Source organism: Physella acuta, unplaced genomic scaffold (assembly GCF_028476545.2).
Source record: "Physella acuta isolate Inbredline_101_S28 unplaced genomic scaffold, ASM2847654v3 ptg000291l, whole genome shotgun sequence".
NCBI classification, from domain to species: domain Eukaryota; kingdom Metazoa; phylum Mollusca; class Gastropoda; family Physidae; genus Physella; species Physella acuta.
The window spans coordinates 823,622-845,722 of NW_026731810.1; positions in this window are offsets into that span (position 1 = coordinate 823,622).

Sequence of the window (22,101 nt, forward strand, 5' to 3'; positions counted from 1 at the left end):
ACTTAATAAAGATAGCCGACACGATTATTACTTGATGGCTGTAATGAAGTTAACGCCTCAGAAATATCAGGTCTTTAATTAACCATAATTTGATTTAATAAAATCACAAAAAAATGAGGCCTTAAATATACCATAATTTGACTTAATGAAACCACCAAAAAATCAGGCCTTAAATGTACCATTAGTTTCATTTATCAATACACCAAAATATCAGCTTTTTAAAGAACCATACATTCACTTAATTAATCTACCAACCGCTGTATCTACCGAGTGTATTTAACGACACGATGATCCCCTTAGTAAAACTCTAGCACCGAACCCTAGAGTAAACGAAACAAGACGTGGTTTGTCTACATCACACCACCACACAACCACATTGCCACCACATCATAACAACACCATCATGTCGACGGTAAATGAAGACAATTTTGATTGTGATTATTCTATTAACCCTCGCCTCACGCTCATTAAGTTGAGCCTGATAAATCGCCCCATACCACACGCGAGTTAATTAAGATAAACAAAGTACAGTAGACAAAGCTAGGACTGGGGGGGGGATAATTAAAGTACATCAGTAGATCTGGTAGGCTGAGCTGATTAGTGAAAGTACTGCTGAGGTTGTTTACACACCATGGAGGTCCTAAAGTTGTTTGAGACACTGAGGTTGTTTACATAGAGGCACTGAGGTTTTTTACACAGAGGTACTGAAGTTGTTTACAGAGAGGTACTGAGGTTGTTTACACACGATAGAGGCACTGAGGTTGTTTATACAGGGGCACTGAGGTTGTTTACACAGAGGTACTGAGGTTGTTTACACAGAGGCACTGAGGTTGTTTATACACCATAGAGGAATTGAGGTTGTTTACACCTCATAGAGGTACTGAGGTTGTTTAAATAGAGGTACCGAGGTTGTTTACATAGAGGCACTGAGGTTGTTTACACAGAGGCACTGAGGTTATTTACACAGAGGCACTGAGGTAGCTTACACACCATAGAGACACTGAGGTTATTTACACAGAGGCACTGAGGTTATTTACACAGAGGCACTGAGGTAGCTTACACACCATAGAGACACTGAGGTTATTTACACAGAGGCACTGAGGTTATTTACACAGAGGCACTGAGGTAGCTTACACACCATAGAGACACTGAGGTTATTTACACAGAGGCACTGAGGTTATTTACACAGAGGCACTGAGGTTATTTACACAGAGGCACTGAGGTAGCTTACACACCATAGAGACACTGAGGTTATTTACACAGAGGCACTGAGGTTATTTACACAGAGACACTGAGGTAGCTTACACACCATAGAGACACTGAGTTTGTTTACACACCATACACGAAACAACCATCCGAAACACCATGACTTAACACGAATCGCGATAACATTTTAGATTATTTTTTTTTAGCTTGCAAGATTTTCTTATTAATTAATAGGCCTGAAAAAAACGACGCAACCCTTTGAATAAAATTAATAGACATCTAAACAAATAAGCTCATCTATAGATGAGTCATGTATCAGTCAGATACAGTTCAGTCATTTCGTGGATATTTTAACATAAACCCATCTATGTAATCCATACCTAACGATCACTAAAATATTTAGCAGTATCATTTGGCTCCCTGTGGGTATTCGTAATCTCGACACATTGCAAACTATTTATACAGAAAAAACAACATTTCTACTGATTTCACTAACCTTTTTTTTGAAACTTTGCTTTACACTTAATTAAAATCTTTCTAAAATGCTTCTAAATATTAATCTAATTATATAGCATTTATATAAGAAAATATTTTTGTCTGGGTTTTTCCGACCACCCAATATATTACCTTGCTAGTAGGCGACACAGCTGTCATATTGATTCAATTATTTCTGTTGATTTTGCAAAACCTTTCAAATGTCCAAGCAATTTCCATTACGTCAGCACAAATTAGTTTCCTCCGCCGGTAATGACTTGACAGGTAAGTCAATCACGCTTCTAAATATACACACTTTTAATAGAACACTAATTAACAAACGTCAAACGAATTTGAAATGAAGTTTTCCATTTTCAGCCATACTTGAGAGTTCACAAATATGCTGATCCCACGATAAATCAATTTTTATCTTTCACTTGTCACAAACCAAAAATGTTTGAACATTTTTTATTTTCATTTGTCAAATTTCAGTTTGAAAAATCAAGAAATTTAAATTACGCGTTGTTTGTAATACTAACATCATAATCCCTTTATAACGCCAGCCTGTCTGTAAAGCTTTAAAATGCTTTAACATTGTCTATAAAAAATGACTTTTATGTCACTTAGAAAACAAAAACAGTCATTTTAACTATAATTGTCTTTTAATACAGATAATAACGAATTTTAAAGTGTATTAAAATATAAACATTTGATAAAGGTAAACACGTTGATTTAGAAAATATAAATTGCCATATGAAATGTATATAAGATTCATTGATGGATGTATAAAAATACGCGCTAAGTTAGCTAAGTATCGTAAACTCATATTAAGGTAATTTATTATTGCCAGACAAGATACTGTTTTCAAAACTGTCTTACTTAAAATAAGCCGTTTTATAACTTTTAACATCACGTCAACTTATTGAAACAACGCACTTGATGTAGATGTGGTCTTATATTAGCTGTTTCATTAACTTAATTATTTAAATAGCTGACAACCAATAGGAGCTTAATTGCCATTTTTCAACTGCAGCTAGTTGGTGTAAATAATCGACAAAAATAAAGTATAACAAAGACTGACTGAACGATATACCAGTTGGCGAATGTCTGTGTTTTAGAAAGTCTGTGTGACCTGAGACATTGTTGACAGGTTGCCCCTTTTATAATGAACGAACTCAAAAATAGATTTTTCTTAAACTTTATCGTTAAAGATTTTTAGCCAAGACTTTGTGTAGGTTGGATATTTCGCAATCTTGACGTCATTAAAACGATGAGACAAAATAATTTGAACCTTGTTTACATTTTAGCCTTTATTTTGTCATTTTAAAGTGGTATTTAAACTTGATATTCCAATACAAATATAGATGTAATTTGTATATTTGTGTTTCATCATCATCATCTTTTCTGTGGATTGGACCCTTGTGGACAGTCCAGCTGCCTTTGTTTGTCTGACAAATGATATTTTCCAAGTTTGTTGTTCAAGTACCTACTTCTCTCTCTCAATGAAGATTCGAATCTCTCGTCAGTCTGTTTTTGTGTTTACATGAAACTCCAATTTTAAAAAAAATGTCTTAAAATATGTTAACTTTGTTGTTTATTTTGATCATAGATAAGAAGCTTTCTATAAATATTATCTCATATTTGCAGTATTTACGTAAATGTCAGTCAGTGTAGAATTGGTATATTTAACGTAACGGAGCTACAAGCGAGTTTGTTAATTTTATTTTAGGTTTAAGCGTAATAATAAATGAATTTTACTTACACTTTCGTGTTTTACCTTTTCCATCTCTTAAATGACATTTGATAATTTTTAAAATTTTTAATACAACTTTTTTTTTTAAAAAGTAAGAAAGCGACACTACGATATAGAAGAAATAATATTAAAACACTTTTAAAACATAACGAATTTTAAAAATCAATACCGGTATCGGAGTTTTGTGCCTACGAGCGAACTTCCTAAGATTGGAAAAACACCAAAGAGTATCAGTTACTAGATTGTAATCGATTCCATATTGATTATGTCTAATGTATTATAAAGATAGTCAGACATTTCCTTCGACAGAAATATCGTGTTTTTAAAGGCTCTTTGTCTTCGTCAACATTCGCCAACACAGTGTATTGTTCTTCACTTCAATACGCTTTTGTTCACACTGTTTTTTTATACACTTGTAAGTTCGGCCACAGAGCTTTGTTTTCTTTTTGTTTAACATAACCTTGACCTTCGCATAACGCATAGACAAGACTTAAAACTTTGGTTTGGCCTTCAGACTTGCCTTAGACCTAACAATACCTTGGTAACGATACAGGCAGAACAAAATCTTATAATGTTGTTGTATTGCCTAGCAATTTATTTTTCAAAATTGCTTTCAAAGGTATGATTTAGCTTGCTGTGATTTGACTCGAAGTGACTTTTTATAAAATGTGACTGTCTAGAACTGCTACTTAAGGTAGCTACAAATGCAGTAGTTAAATGTCGACAACGGTACGGAAAGGGCGGGGTTCCTGTGTGAGTCTCCACAATCAGTTCAATCAGCCGTGACGTTGAGGTGAGCCATGAGCTAATGACGGCCTGTCACACGGTCTGGTGATGACAGCCATCCGGAAGTGTTGAGAGAAGTCAGAACACTGGGCAGTCTGACGTGGGCAATCATTTCAGTCATGGCAGCATGACTTGGGCGATGATTTCAGTCATGGAGGCCTAACGTGGGCAATCATTTCAGTCATGGCAGCCATGATGGTTTGATGCAGACGTTTTTTTTAGAGATATTTCAACGCAAGTACAAAAAGAACACGATTGAATTTTTAGAAGCTAGACATTTTTGAATCTCAATTAAACAAATTTTTCACACACGCGCGCGAGCAAGCAAGAGCAGGCACTCACACACACATACACACACACACTCATACACAGAGAGACAAAGAGAGAGGGAGAGGTATAGACTTAGAGGGTTCGCAAAATTGATACTATACCCACCCTGTTCCTCTCCTAGAAAAGGTAAATTACGTCTTTGGCAGTTAAAACATCACACACACACACATACACAAACACACAGACACACTCACTCTCACACACACACACACACACACACACACATATATATATATATATATATATATATATATTCTATAAGTGAAGGTCTACAGCCTAATGAAACTTGCCAATGGTGATTAGACCTTTAAGCTATTGGTGAGAGACTGTTATTACTAAGCGACTACAAATTGTTCGGTGTGATCTGTTTACATCTGTGAGGCAAATCGATCCTACTTGCCCTGAAGGTGAAGTCGACAATTGTTCAGTAGTTTCCCTTGAAAAATAATAGTGTCCTCCCTTGCATGACACTTGATCAAAGTAAATGCGACAGCAATAACTCGCCTTACCGTGTTTTTCCCACGAAAGCGCTAAAACCTGTTCCAGCGATGAGTTATCTCCCATAGTCGATTTAAAGTGATGCGTTATTATGTTTGACTACGTCGCTTATTTAAAAAAAAAATATTTTGGTGTTTATAGTTTTCAACAGTTATGTTTTTTAAAATTATTTGAAAACTATATATAATTAGATAATAATAGGTTTTCTATTTTCAGTATTTGCAATTAATTTTGAAAAAAAATAATTTAAAAAAATTATCGTTTAAACCTACGAAAGGTAGTTTTAAAAATATGAATGGTAATTTCTTGTACAGAACATCAGTGACCTTGATGATCCTGTAAAATCTGAGCCTTTTTCTCCCTAGTATTGCAACAAACAACAAACACAAAAAGACGCATACTCACTCACAGTGGGTGACTAATGCGCATGCATATATATATATATATATATATATATATATATATATATATATATATATATATATATATATATATATATATATATATATATATATATATATATATATATGTTTGTGTGTGTCTGTATATCTTAGTCCTCACTCTATTTCTCACTCTATATTTATATATTGTAAGAAAAAACTGAATATGATCAAATATCTGAATACATTATGACTTTTTAAGGAGTATGCATTTGATGTTCTTTTGATTTTTTTTTCCAACAGTGTGAGTCTTAGAGCCCAATGCTGTGACCTAATCAATGTGTTGGGATTTTAATATTCGCCTCAGAACGTGCATCACGTATGTAATTTTAGCAAATGATGATTAATTATTATCACATTTTGAATCTGAGAGCTACCTTGACATAACAGGTTACTAGAAACGGTTTTTGGTTCCCGTTTTTTGTGGTTGACATTTTGGTTCTAAATAAACTGAATACATTATGCGGATGTAGTGTAGGTAAGAGAGGTGTTAGATGACTATATTATCTCACAACCTTATTGAACACCAAAATGAAATATTGTACACTAAGCTACAGATATTAACATCTGCGTGGTCGTGTTATTTTCAATTAAAATATTTAGAAAAAGACAGAACAAAAAGGTTACATTGTAAAATAATATAGAAACAACTTTTCGCAAACGCCATTCATAATAAAATCTTGCTTACTTTATGGAAAAAGCGGCATGTTAATTAAATAATTTAATTAACATGCCGCTTTTTCCATAAAGTAAGCAAGATTTTATTATGAATGGCGTTTGCGAAAAGTTGTTTCTGTATTATTATATACTAAGTATATAATCCATATGTTTAAAGCACTATAACATTTATATTTTTAACAGAACAAATTACAAAGCCTATGTGGAAAAAAGAATTGTGGTTCCAGAATGAATGAGAAAAGCAAGAAGAAGTTTAAAATAAAATGTAGGACGTATCAATATTGACCAACCCCCGCCGAGTTAACTACACGTCGGTGTGTAAACAGAGTTACCCGACTTGGTCGCAACACGAAACATCATTGACACAATGGGACTTGGGTTTGTGCAAACATTCGCCACATCTAACGGTCACGTGGCTTCGATTTGTCAGGGGTGCTGGTGGGGGGAGGTGAAAAGACAGGTTTTGACTGCTTGCACGATTCTTGACTGCTTGCACAATTCTTGACTGCTTGCACCGGTTTTGACTGCTTGCACAATTCTTGACTGCTTGCATAGGTTTTGACTGCTTGCACAATTCTTGACTGCTTGCACAATTCTTGACTGCTTGCACAATTCTTGACTGCTTGCACAGGTTTGACTGCTTACACAATTCTTGACTGCTTGCATAGGTTTTGACTGCTTGCACAATTCTTGACTGCTTGCATTAGTTTTGACTGCTTGCACAATGGACTGCTTGCACAGGTTTTGACTGCTTGCACAGGTTTTGACTGCCTGCACAATTGACTGTTAGCACAGTTTCTTATTGCTGGAACACGTTTTGACTGTTTGCACCAGTTTGTATTACTGTAGAAGATTTTGACTTCTAGTATGGGCTTTGACTGCTTACCCAGGTTTTTACTACTTGTATATGTTTTTACTGCTTGCACAGTTTTTAACTGCGCAATTTTTGACGGGTTGTTGTGGCTAGTACATGTTTTTAATGTTGGGGTGGCTTTAGTTAATTAATGCTTTAAAATACCCCATAAATTATTTTATAATATACACACAAAAACATCACATTCATCATTATTTGTATAAGCTTCACCGAGTGAAGACAGCAAAACTAAAATTGACACACATATGTCGAAAACGTGAATAATTTGATAAAGAATGTGCGATCATAAACCAGTCAACAGATAGATATATTTCAAAATTTTAACACAATGCTTCATGGCTGATTAACTCAAGATTAGATACAACTTTTCAAACGCTACATGGCTGAAATAAAACTAGATTAGATAAACTTTTTTTCAAAGCTCAATGGCCGAATTAACGCTAGATAAGATAAACTTTTTAAAAAAGTTATCAACAATACGCTACATGGCTGAATTAACCCTAGATTAGATAACCTTCATGGCTGAATTAACCCTATATTAGATAACCTATATGGCTGAATTAACCCTAGATTAGATAACCTACATGACTGAATTAACCCTAGATTAGATAACCTACATGACTGAATTAACCCTAGATTTGATAACCTTCATGACTGAATTAACCCTAGATTAGATAACCTACATGGCTGAATTAACCCTAGATTAGATGACCTTCATGATTGAATTAACCCTAGATCAGATAACCTTTGACAGCACTAGTGCAAACCAGAGAGATGCCAATAGAAAAAAAAAACAAGCTAACAATTAGAGCTGGAAACTGTAGGAAAAACAAGTCCAATGCCTCGCTGAGTTTAGAGTATTGTGTTAATGTCTTTTACACTCTCAAACCACTTGACACCTCCAACAAGAGTACGGGCAAAATATTTTTGTCTTCGATTGTTCTTTGTAAAAAAAAAATCACTTTTATTGTTATAAATATAAAAAAATATCCTCATTAAGAACCAGAAAAAGAAAAAAAAACGTAACGAACATCCACAAGCGATTAAATAGTTTTTACACACCGAAATTCTCGCTTCAGCGTAAGTATAAAAGCAAACAGTTTAATTTAGAATTTATGAGACAATCAAATTTATATACCAAAAAGATTCAATGTATTTATTTTAATAAATTTTCGTGCTATGAAGCTCACATTTATTTAAAGAATCCATTTCTATTTTCATTCGGCTTTAGACAATAAAACAATGTTTTAAGATCTTTTTGATCTTTAATATTCTAAGTGCACCATGATGAAATAGTCCCTTTAACTCTCCAAGTCTGTAGGACGGCCTGGCTGTTGAATGTCAACAGTAACTCCATTTTACTCTCACAGCACAGCATCTACGCTTAGTTTCACCCTGAGCTTTGAGAGTTTAAGGCGTTTTACGGCCAAAAGAGAATGGAATGCAATTCGTTTTAACTTGAGCAACGCCTCATCTCAGCAGAGGGGAAGGTGGGGGGTTAAGTGTGCAGAACCGCCTTAAACCAACAATCGATCAGAACTTCTCTGTTACTTCCGGAATATACAGTTGATTTAACGTGTCAATACATTTAATTAAAAAGACAATTTCTATCGAATTAATTGTCGAGACAAACTTGCGGTAAATTGCGAACGTGCACTTGCATTTATTAATTCGAATGTCAGCACACGATTCTGAAACGAATTCCCGTTCACATCTGTTCTCATGATTTCAAATTATTAGAAGTTTTTTTTTCTAGATATATTTAAATAACCAGGTTTTTTTTAACGCAGTAATGAAGCTTAAACTATGGGAATTCTTTTCTAAAGTGCGAGATTCCAAAGTTTACTTTAGAGATGGGTCTGAATATTTTTTTATTCCACCCACAACGAAAACAGGCCTACATTTTTTAAAACGAAATTCCACTCCACCCACTATCATTCCGAATTGGATAACAATCCAATCCAACCCATAACCACAGTTGATACCAGTAAAGCCACTTGCTAAACTGGTTGCTTTGGTCTGTAAACCTAAATTTTAAAGTTCTATTTTTTTAAGTTTTTAAAAGCGTGTGTTCCACTGGCTATTGATCACGAGGCCCCCATCCAATTAAACGTCTTCTACTCCAAGCCAAAGCTGCAGGAAACAGCTGTCAGTGTAAAGCTGTAAACGCCAGCCGTTACTGGAGCTTGGGGTGGTTTTTTGTGTCGTTTACATCACAGGATAGTGGGGAATTTTAGGTTACCGGGGCTTTTTAAAATATAGGACAGATGCTTATGTTTTCAAATGACTATCTTTAAATATAACAACTCTATCTCTCCTTATCTTTCTAACTCTCTCTATCTCTCTCTAACTCTCTCGTGGTCTCTTTTCTTTTTCTATAGCTACTATATATATATATATATATATATATATATATATATATATATATATATATATATATATATATATTATATATATATATATATATATATATATATATATATATATATATATATATATACTTATACCATATATATATGTATGTATGTACGTATGTATATTTATAAGTATACATACATATACAGTATATATATATATATATATATGCTTGTATATATATATATATAATATTCATGTACGTATACGTATATAGATACATGTTATTTGTGATATGATTATGTCCTTCCATAAAACACTTGATATAGCAGGCTGACTGAGTACATGAAAGCTTTATCTGATCACCCCGCAGGTGGCCACATTATCTTCCTCTTGTGGTGGGGTAGAAGTAACAGATACATTTCCTCAGGAAGTATCTGTGGGGTGAGTGGGCGGATGCTGAGTCTGGATTCCAGACAAAATCAATCATTAGCCTACTTTTACTTTTTTTTTCAATTTTCGTGTAAAATTTAAGAAAGTTCTAAAAGTTTTAGGTAAGTAAATTTAAACTGGCGAAATACAATGGCTTTTGCTGATGATAATTAAAATGTATTATATATATATATATATATATGGCTACAGGACATTACCCCCCTGGCAATTACCCCCCGGACATTTCCCCCCCCCGTATTTACCCCCCGGAGCAATTACCCCCCTGTCAATTACCCCCCCCCCCCCCCCGGGGAATTACCCCCCCCCCCCTCTCAAGTTAGAATCCTAACTCTAACTAGAATTCTATACCTATATACTACTTTAATCCAAACCTTAAGAAAAAGACCAAAACCTAAACATCCACCTTAGCCTAAAACTTTACACAAAACCAAAACCAACGCCAGACATTGGTTTAAACTTAAACCTAACCCTAGCTCTAACCTTCTCTAACTCTAGCCCTAACCCTAACCCTATCACTATCCCTAACCCTGACCCTGACCCTGACCCTGACCCTGACCCTGACCCTGACCCTGACTCTGACTCTGACTCTGACCCTGACCCTGACCCTAACCCTAACCCTAACCCTAACCCTAACCCTAACCCTAAACCTAAACCTAGCCCTAGCCCTAACCCTAACCCTAACCCTAACCCTAGCCCTAACTCTAACCCTAACCCTAAACCTAACCCTAAACCTAACCCTAGCCCTAGCCCTAGTCCTAGTCCTAAACCTAAACCTAAACCTAAACCTAAACCTAAACCTAAACCTAAACCTAAACCTAAACCTAAACCTAAACCTAAACCTAAACCTAAACCTAAACCTAAACCTAAACCTAAACCTAAACCTAAACCTAAACCTAAACCTAAACCTAAACCTAAACCTAAACCTAAACCTAAACCTAAACCTAAACCTAAACCTAAACCTAAACCTAAACCTAAACCTAACCCTAGCCCCAAAACCTAGCTCTAACCCTAGCCCTATCCCTAACCCTAACCCTAACCCTAACTCTAACCCTGTCCGGAGGGGGGGGGGGGGGGTAATGTCCTACTGGGCGGGGGGTAATTGACTGGGGGGTAATTGACAGGGGGGTAATTACTCCGGGGGGTAATGTCGGGGGGGAAATGTCCGGGGGGTAATTGACAGGGGGGAAATGTCCTGTTCCCGTATATATATGTATATTCGTGTGTGTGTGTTTGTGTTTGTGTGTGTGTGTGTGTGTAAAACCATGTTTGTTTAGTTGGAAATCTCCAGTTGTATTCGTGCACAAATTATAGCTCAGCAGAAAGCAACCAAATAACGAATCTAAAATTTCTCCGTGTTACATATCGGACTACGTGGCTTAGATGTGGAATGCTAGACATATATAACCTGAGAGTCTCGAGTTCGAAACCGGTTTCAACCACTAGAACGTCCTTGAGTCCACCCAGCTCTGATGGGTACCTAACTCACGTTAAGGAAACAAAGGCGGTTGAGCATATTATCCCCTTGTATGCCGAGTTTCATTAAATCATAATAACTCTACTTCACCTACTTCATTTGTCTTGGTCACAAGCGGGGAAAGTTAATGAAATGATGTTGCATACCACTGTGATCAGTTTATTCCCCCCTAAGATATTCCCAACTCACCAGTTCACCTAGGAGGTCTGGATCAGGGGCGTAGCGAGGGGGGGCGGGGGAGCGGACCGCACCGGTTGACACCATTTAGGGGGGGGGGGGTGACACCAAGGCAAAAAATAGCAAAATATATAGAGAAAAACTTGAGGGAGGGGGGTGCAAATCGAAAGTTTGAGAGGGGGGTGCAAATCGAAAACTTGAAGGGGGGGGGTGCAAATCGAAAGTTTGAGGGGCAGGGGCAAATCGAAAACTTGAAAGTTTGTCCCCGGGAAGGGTCGCTACGCCTCTGGGGGATGACACCATTAAGTGCCGCACCGGATGACACCCGACCTCGCTACGCCACTGGTGTGGATGCTCTAGGGTCGACTAAGGTCGCGAGTACCAAACAAACGACTATGTGAGCAAGCTTAAGTGCACGGTTTAGACCACGCCGTTCAGATTACAGAAAATAATTAATGTTATGTATGTCTATTTTTATATCAATTCTCTCTCAATGACAAAATTGAAATGGCACACTGTAAATAAATGTAAGCTATATAATTATTTTAATTGATACACCCTGACGCACTAGAAAGATCTAGATTTAGCCAATGCTGGTTAGGATTTCCAATTTCCGGCTAATTGGAACCTAATTAATATTCATTGGCTTTAAAAAAAATATATATATCTGGCAATAAGAATCGAATGAAGAGCTCTTATTTCATGTATAGAGGTCTACACGGATCTGTTTAACGAGTTAATGATGAAAATTTATTTATACACTCTGTGTTGTTGAAGAGATATATATTTACTTGTGTTGGGGTTTTAATAATTTATACATTGTCGAATATGAATGTAGGTCATTTTTATTCAAAGTTATCAAATGTTACCGAATTGTTAAAAATATTTAAACAAAATGTATTTGCTATAAAGATTTGGTTTCTCCCAAATTTCTATTAAAATTTTACTCTTACACAACAAGCTAAGGTGGTAGAAAGAGATTGCGGTGTAGTAATTCGAATAACAAGATTAACTATATTAACTTAACTCCAAATTAACTTAATTAGATTAACTATGTGTAGCTTAGTAAAGCAGGTTGAGCTAGGCAAATAAATTGAGCTTCTAGAAATATCCGTGATATATGGGTGCTACATCGGTGAAGTATTGCAGGAGTATTGGTGGACACAATACACTTGTGTTAATATACGTCGTCATTTTAAGATTACAAAGTAGATTTGCTCATTAAAATTGCGTCAAATACACGCTAGGAGAGATTACGGATACTGAGAATCAGATCATGGAATACTATGGACAAATTACGGAATACTAGTGGCAGATCATGAAGTACCGGAATCAGTTCACAGAGTACAAGGGGGCAGACAAAGTATTATAAGGGCCAGTTCATGCAGATTCATGGGCAGATCGCGAACTACAAGACTTAATCCATGTACAGTGAAATAAATAATCACGAAACGTCTTACAATCGAAAGGTTATCTGGTGCTCTTAATGTTACAATAAAACAACAAAACTCAAAAGTAAAAAAAAATCTGCAAAAAGAATACATAAACAAATCAGCAAATGGACTGAACAAATGCTGTAAATTTAAGATTCACCAGATGAACACATTTCAGCTTTAGTCGCAACATTGCAGGAGTGTTAAGGGTGGGATGCAACAACATCCGCCCCACACATGCGACACACAAACTCCATTAGAACGTGCATGTCGACTCGCTGCCCCACCCTCGTATCGAAACTTCCAGATCTCCACCCTGACACTGAGTGACAGCTGACTCGGCACCATCACAGGGTCATTCACGGTCGTCACGTGACTCGGGACTTGTCAGACATATCAGCACCCTTTCAGTCGAGGGTTCTGGCCATTTCTCCGCCCCTGTCAAGGAAATTGAACGTGCACGGTTCTTGATCTCACGCGGGCGGCGCACTGACCATATCAAACGGCAGCCATTAAAGATGTTCATTCAGCAATAAATGCCACAGAACCGTGTCAAAATCTCACGCTAAACATTTTTTTTTCCTTTATTGCTAGACTGTCGTCGAAATTTTGTGTACATTTTATCTTTGTATTTATTCTATTGTGAATAGATCCGGCATACCAACAGTGCCTTCTAGTGCAATTATTTGTTTTCTATACTAATATTTTCTTTTTAAATTTATAATTATGAAATTAAGTTATAAAAAATGCTTCAAAAATGTATAGACTGCATTAAGTGTCGGACACTTTTAAAGGCATACCAAAAAATAATGTCACAAATTTGTGTCTACCTGCTGCCATGGTGCTATTGGTTGAGTCGTTAAAGATTAACAAGATAAATACTTTGGGAATGATACGTAAATGTAGCTTATGAGCCAGTCATCTCAAAACAGTCTCATACCTAAATTATCAGTCTATGAGTAAACGTATTCAAGTCTTATTTCTCGAGGATTAATTTATCTATGTAAAGTGATCTTGGGTATAACAGGATTACCAATGTAAAGTAGTCATTTTTGTAGAAATATTATTTATGTAAGTACTCAAAGTATAGCTAGATAATCTATGTATAGTGTACATTCTCACCAGCAAGATTATCTATGTTAAGTAGTCATGAGTATCGCAGAAGTATATATGTAAAGTAAAAAGTAAAGTTTCCCTTTCAAACCTGACGGTCCATGGGGCAAGTGAAGTAGAGTCACTTGTTTCTATGACCTCGGTATATGAAGAGATGGTGTGGTCAGCACTATGCCCAGCCGCCTTTACTTTCCCTAACGTGAGTTATGTACCCATCAGAGTTGAGTGGACTCAGGGACGGTCTACTGACTTGAACCCGGATTCGAACTCGAGACTAACGGGTTAGCAGTCCAGCTCTCTACCGCTAGACCACTCTGTCTCTTAGAAGTATATATGTAACGAATAGAAAAGATACGCAAATGAAATTACAATAATTGTTAATTTTTAAACTTTTCCGCTAATCATCTACTTTCAAAGATCATTAGCTCATCACTTTTAATATTTTAGGTGTAAAATCTAGCTCCTTTAAATCACCAGCTAACATTGACGTACGCAACATCCAGCATTTAGTGAAAACTTACATAATTCAAGTCTATGAATCAATTATACGTACTACATTATTGATGTAAAAAATAATCAAAACTTTAATCTATATATACCTAGTTTAGTTTTTAAACAACTAAGCTTAAGTTCGTATTTTGATGAAACTCACTGAAGCGCACATAACTCATGACGACATAGTTTATTTGAGGAAAGTTTGGTTCGTTAAGTTTTATGTTTTCATGCGCGCGATAAAACGGTTCATTCAGAAACTTCTGACTTGAAATAGGTCAGGGACCTCATCAATTAAGTACGTACCGTTTTACTGACTGGAATCGTAACGGTGCAGGCAGTTGATCTTCAGTTCTTGACAGGGTTAGGAGGTGAACTTTCAGGAGAGATCTCAAGCGGAAATACAAGTTTACTTACGTAAGAAAAAACGCATTAAAGAACGAGTATGAATGATAAAGTATTTGTATAGTAGAAAACCAAGAAACAGAAACTTCGACCACTCCGTTAAATTAAATTGATTTACTCCAGTTACAATAGTACATCAATATTTATGAAATCAGATTACATTGACATTTGTTATCGTTCATACACTTTTTTAAATCACCGTAGTATTGTTGAAATAATTTGAATAATGTTGAAATTCTAATTTTATACTGCTGGTTAAAAGCACACACTATTAGAGAGACACGTTTTGTTATTTGTAGTAGTAAATACAGTGCAAGATTTAGTGTTAAGTTTCTCGTAGACAATCAAGAAAGTACAGAAGTTTGAGAAGACTGACACTTAAAACTGACAGGTTTACTAGGTAGATCTATTTCTTATTAGATGTGTAAGCAATAAAGTGTAGCCAGCCACTTAATGACACGATGTGTTCAGTGTCAGCTGTTTTTATTGTAATTAATTTTATGAAGAATTTTCACCATTAATACTCACAATAAAGAACTCAAATTACCTTATATGTTAAAGAAAAATCTTGAAAATAGGATTACCCATGTACCAAAAACTTGTACAAAATCATCAGGGATATTTAAATAAGAAATGTTTGTCTGCAAACAGACGTTTCACTTGTTAACCTTTCTAAATGAGGATAAAAATTGTACAGATCTATGGAAATACAAAAACTTTGCTGTTGATGTATTGGGCTCTTAAGTTGTATATTTCTCTCAGCTCTTCAATCTTCTGTATAAATTTCAAGGTGTTTGTATTTTGGTCACGTGGGCTATAGAAATAGGAAAACGAGACATTATTTTGGCGCGGATCCCCAGCTGGGTAACAAACTCAAATATGCTTTCATAGCGCTGATTAAATTGACCTCCTTGCGATTTGACCCATAAATCTAAACCATTGCCAGGGAACCAACCCATCCTTGCGAAAACTAGGCAACGGTATGACCTACATATTTGACCCGAATAAAATATTTGTTGATCGGAATATCAAAAGCGTCCATTTCTTGTATTATTTATCTCCGCTTTCGATCAATGGACGTGATATATCACCACGCATTTTTCTTTCCTTTTTTTTATACAACGTAGACTCGTAAATCCTGACCATCGTTCAGAACAAAACTCCTAACTCTAATACAGATGAGATCAGTTCAAGAAAGATTGAACAGAAAGCGATTGCGTAAGTACAGTAAATAATGTAGGACTAGAGACTTAGTATGTGCCAGATACCGAGAGATGTTTGAAACATTTGACATGACAAACACTGTAAGTAGGTCTATACTGTGTGTAAATCATGAAAAACCTGTACTCTCTATGCAGCGGTATTTTAAAATTTGCGAAATCTTCACATCAGGACACGTCTAACAATGTCTGATAATTCTTTGTTAACATTGTTTGGAAACGTCTGATTAAACCTAGTTAGCTCATGATAAGTTGTTGAATGGGATGTCGAAGATGTTAACATAAAAAGAATATAATTAAAATATATTTTTTTTAATATTGTGAACAAAAAATCAAAAGCTTGATTAAATAAGTTGTGTTTTAAAATGATCTATTTAAACGCTTTAAATGGGAACCATTAACTTATAAGTATTTTAAGTAACAATAGTGTTAATAATAATTTATTTTGTCCAATTTAGTCAAAATCTGTAAAAACATTGTAACGAATATTGTACAACAATGTATGTTATAACTGTTTATGGTGTAGTGTTACGCACGCTTTTATCGTGATAATTCTATTTTAGAGACATCTGGAAATCTATCACAATTCATGACACACAATCAGATGAATGGTTACTGATACAAACTTGGTACAGTGATTTTTCAAAATAATCAGACACTAGATCAGTGGTTCTTTACCTGGGTTCGATCGAACCCTGGGGTTCGATGAGTCAGTCGCAGGGGTTCGGCCAAGTTCGTGTTTCACGAACGGATTTCGTTAGTGCTGACAATGGAAGAATTAAGAAAGGATTGGGTGAATGCGCGTACGAAACTAGTGGGGTTTGGTAATTTCCAAATGGGTTAAGAACCACTCCTCTAAATCATAACCCTTGACATAAGCTACAAGAATGCAAGTATGTTTAGGAAAACATGTTGTTATTGTAGAAATACTCCTTCAAGGATACACAATTTAAAACTTTTCATTTTCGTAGAGTGGGTAATATTTTTGTTATTTTAAATTCACGGTGAACATTTTCCGTCAACTTAAAAAATAGAAATAATTATGTCTTCCAAACCTTATAACAACAAAAGTTTTTTTTTTAAATTTTACGACTAATTACGCCAAAAAAAACCCTCCCCGCGGAAATCTATTTTTGTACTAATTTTCGTAAACCGATATTTTTTTTTTAAGAAAACAACCACCCGAACTACTTAGAGTTTAAGACACCGATAATTAAACGCCTTACCTCACCTTGCAAAACATAATCAACAGCGAGGTTCCGCCGTGTTTTTGTAAATCAAATACCGCCGTTACAGACTCATTAAGGTTTGTGCCACTCTTTGTCATAACCGTTTAATGATCGGAGAGGAACTCACTGTGTGGCTGAGTCAAGCAGGGAGAGATGTTCGTCTATTAAGATGCTTGTTAAAATTTTTTCAAGAGCTGATCAAATACGCGGTGGTGTTGTGTCTGTTTATTTTTAGGTCCTTAACTTTGTTTTGGAGCGTTTAACAGTAGGTTTATTTTGGATCTGACTTTATTTTTAGATATTTTTAGATCTTTAACTATGTTTTGAAAGTTTAACAGGATTTTAATTTCGCTAACAGCAAACCAGCTTTTTTTTTAAACAGGTGGTGGCTTCTTTGATGAAGGCTAATGATGACTTTATAATTAAGTTGTGATGGCCACTATAATCAAGACTCATGATGGCTGGATAATTAAGTTGTACTAGCTCACGTCTTTGAAATATAATATAAAGCCTTGCTTTGTGATTTTAGTGTAAAAACGAACACGACAGATTAAAATCGTGCAATGAGTGCTATAGCTTATGCTAGTCATAGGTATACAACTGTATAGACTGCTATATAAGACTTGCATCTCCCCGTATCATACTATACACATATAATCACATTGCTTACATGCGCATTTAAGCGAATTAAAACAGTTCTACTCCTGACTTTAGTTTGTGGGGATGACAAATGTAGTTTGTGCTCTTGTATGTTTAAATCCTGCCAATCATGTATCATTAGCTTAAAACGCTACTTAAGAAAACTTGAGAGAATTTGACTTTACTTTGGTCTACCTACCAGAAAACTGGAGATGAAACTTGCTTCAAGAAGATTAACTAATGACTACTTGGTAATGAGAACAATATGAAGAGCTAATTAACTCATATAATGAATTATGTTTGTGTGTGATTTGAAGCCATGCATAACTATGATGTATCAACTAATTAGTTCACAATATTCTTGTTTTTGAAAATCGAACATAAAACTACGCTCTTCCAGATTACACCGTTCTTTAATCAGGTAGGCACCTCAATCTTCAGAACGAGTATTTTGGCTAGGATGGGCCATTAAAAAAAGCAACACGGCTTATGGGCCAGTAAACAAAACTATTTTACTTACCAGGTTGCAACAAATGGGTGCTCAATGTCGCTGATTGCAGAGCTTCTAAAGCCTCTCACCTTTCAACTCCGTTTGGTACTTCAAAATACCCCGACCTAATAACAGTATACGTAAACAGCTCATTAGCGTCTCAACATTGAGATTTTATAGACTAGTTTCTACATTACCGAAACAAAAATAATATTTGAACTATTTTTACTTCAGAAAAACAACGCTCGTGACATTTCTGTTTAAAACGATTAGGAAAATACTTCAAGGAGCTCTCTAAACACGAGAGTTACTTGCGGGTACTGGCGAGAGTCATGTTTTTAATCAAGCTGCTTGCTTTTCACATCATGCGCAGAAAAAAATAATTTCAAGACAATCTAAGACAATATTATGTCAGTAAACGATGTAATCATCTTCTGTGGAATTAGCTGCTGTTATTCGATTATGATGTTAGAGTTGTAAGATAAACAAAGCAATATGTTTTAAAGCTGTCAGTAGTTTCAAGTAAAATTTGTGAAGAAATGAATTTTTGCGACAGATTCTCATATTGTTAATTAAATTTAAGGAGACAGATACTATTTCAAAATTGAAATAACGTATCGTGATAACGAAAAAAAGATTAACTGAAAAAAATATACAAACTAAAAAGTCAACTCCTCGTCCATGTCCATTTTGTCTTGTCAGTTTTGTGAGTTTAGGTCTGACTCCACAAATTGTCAGTTTACTTGTCATATCTTTGCCAGTGCATTTGTCATATCTTTGCTAGTGCATTAGTCAGTTCTTTGCTAGTGCATTAGTCAGTTCTTTGCTGGTGCATTAGTCAGTTCTTTGCTAGTGCACTTGTCAGGTTTTTGCTAGTGCACTTGTCATGTCTTTGCTAGTGCACTTGTCATGTCTTTGCTAGTGCACTTGTCATGTCTTTGCTAGTGCACTTGTCATGTCTTTCCTAATGCTCTTGTCAGTTCTTTGCTAGTGCAAAGTCCTTGACCCTCTACCTTAGCCAGGGCTCCTAACCCGATATTGGGACAGGTATTAGAGTACCTCACCCAAGGTTAATTTACCGATTACTAGTCACTTTTTGGTCTCTGGTATTTGGACGTTTAATGTCAAGCCATCAAAACAACTCAAGCTCTATTGTTGATATTTGTCTGACTAAATAATTACTCTAGAGTGGTATTAGATCAGTTCGGCCTTGGCTAGACGTGACGTCAGCTGCACACAGCAGACAACAAAACATCGTATTTGAGTAACATGTATTTTTCATTGGTACCACATAGAGAGTTACTAGCATGGTTCTTAATAAATAACATAAAACTTGTATGAGAAATGTATTGTTTTTATCCGTGTTTCCGACATGCCCAAATAAAGTACTAACACACACACGCATCTATGGGACAACTACAGAGTTTCTTCCAGGCCAAAAGAATGTCTACCGCCCCCCTCCCCGCGAACGAAATAGAATTTATATAGAAAATATATACTTTTACCAGTATCCGCCCCCTCCCCCCCCCCACCAGAAAATTTTAAGTACACAACCGTAGAAAAAAGTCTGAAAGAAACACTGGACAAAGAACATCCTGTTCTGTGTGAGCTTGCGTTTATTTGTGTGTTTGTTTGTAAAGGTGTGTGCATATGTTTGTGCGTGTGTGTAGTATGTCACATGTGGTGTGTATATGTGTATTGGTTGCCTATATTGATCATGAATATTCACAATCGAATATCAATAAGCTTTTAACCCTCTAAGAAAACTGATGATAAAACTACATACATGTCAAACTATTAAAAAAGTGAGTTTCAAAACTACAACTTGCGTAATTTGAATTTTAAAAACCGAATAATTCTTACCATTAAAAAAAAATCAATATTAAAATATTTAGTACAAAGAGTTCAGTTTAATAATAGATCAAATTATTTTTTATCGAAACTTTGGGAAAAAAAATAGATTAAAAGGCAGCTGAAATCTAATATCTGAAAACAAAATGAAAATCTCAACACACACACACACATTCACACACACACACACACACACACACATACATTTTTTAATTACAGCCATACAGCTAAGAGCAGTCAAACTATGATTTCAATCAAACTTCCCAAGGCAACACAGGGCTTTATACAAACGACGCCAATAAAAGGACCCCACCCTTACTGTGCCGTCTGCTCTCAAGAAACACCCCCACGGCGGTACTTAAACCACAATGTTTTGGTTTTTCGTTCGTTATTTTTTTAACCATTCGACATACAATCAAATAAAATGACGTTTGAACTGAACAAAAAAAAATCACGTCCAACCCATCCCCTCTCTGCAATGGAGGTAGCCACAGGCTATACATTTAACAAAGATAAAAACTGATGAATGTATTTTAATAAATAAAAATCTTGTAAGAACGAAAAACTTTTAAGATTCCATTTAAAGATGACAGGAATATTGTTAAATTTTAAAAGCTAAAACGGCCGTGCCATTGGTTGCAAACAAACCTGTACAAAAGCATTTCTGACGGTACCAAGATGATCATCTTCAAGCTGGCAACTTGTTACTATAGAAGCTGTATTGTTAACAAGAGGCGTCACTGTTAAAAATATTGTTAACATGGGGAGTAACTGTTACAAATAATATTGTTAACAAGAGGCGTAACTGTTACAAACAATATTGTTAACATGGGGAGTAACTGTTACAAATAATATTGTTAACAAGAGGCGTAACTGTTATAAATAACATTGTTAACAAGAGGCGTAACTGTTACAAATAACATTGTTAACAAGAGGCGTAACTGTTACAAATAACATTGTTAACAAGAGGTGTAACTCTTACAAATAACATTGTTAACAAGAGGCGTAAATGTTAACAACAATATTGATAACGTGAAACGTAATTGTTAAAAACAATATTGTTAACATGTGGAGTAACTGTTACAAGCAATATTGTTTACAAGAGACGATACGGTAACAAACTATATTGTTAACATGTGCATACACATATGCACTAAACACATCGTCACAAGCATAGAACACAACGTAAATAGCACTAAAGTTTATCAGTTTGTAATAGTGTGTTATATAGGGTGAAGAGGTTTTTAACTTTTTGAACTAATTCAATTACTTTTTCTAGAGTTTTTCTTTTTTTTTAATTTTTTTAAAATTTTTTTTAGTGTGTGCTTTGTTTCCTGTTTAATCTTACAAACACCTGATGGAATTTAAGTTCTTGTAGTTCATAGTTCTGATGGCGTTGCCGGTGGTTGTCAATGTTAATGATTTATTATATAAAATATAGTTGGCGGTATATAGACATGTTATATAAAGCCATAAAAGGTAAGGTGGTCCCGAGGCATTTTTATATGGGGTATTTTAGAGTCATGTTATATTAAGTTACAATTGATTGGGTATTTTAAAGTCATGGTATATAAGTTATATTTGGTAGAGTATTTTATAGTGTGTTATATAAAGTTACATTTGGTTGGGTATTTTAGAAGCATGATATATAAAGTTACAATGTTATTTTAATTCATGAAAACTGATTAAATTTTCATTTTAGACACTAAACTAAAGTCAGCAACGCATCAG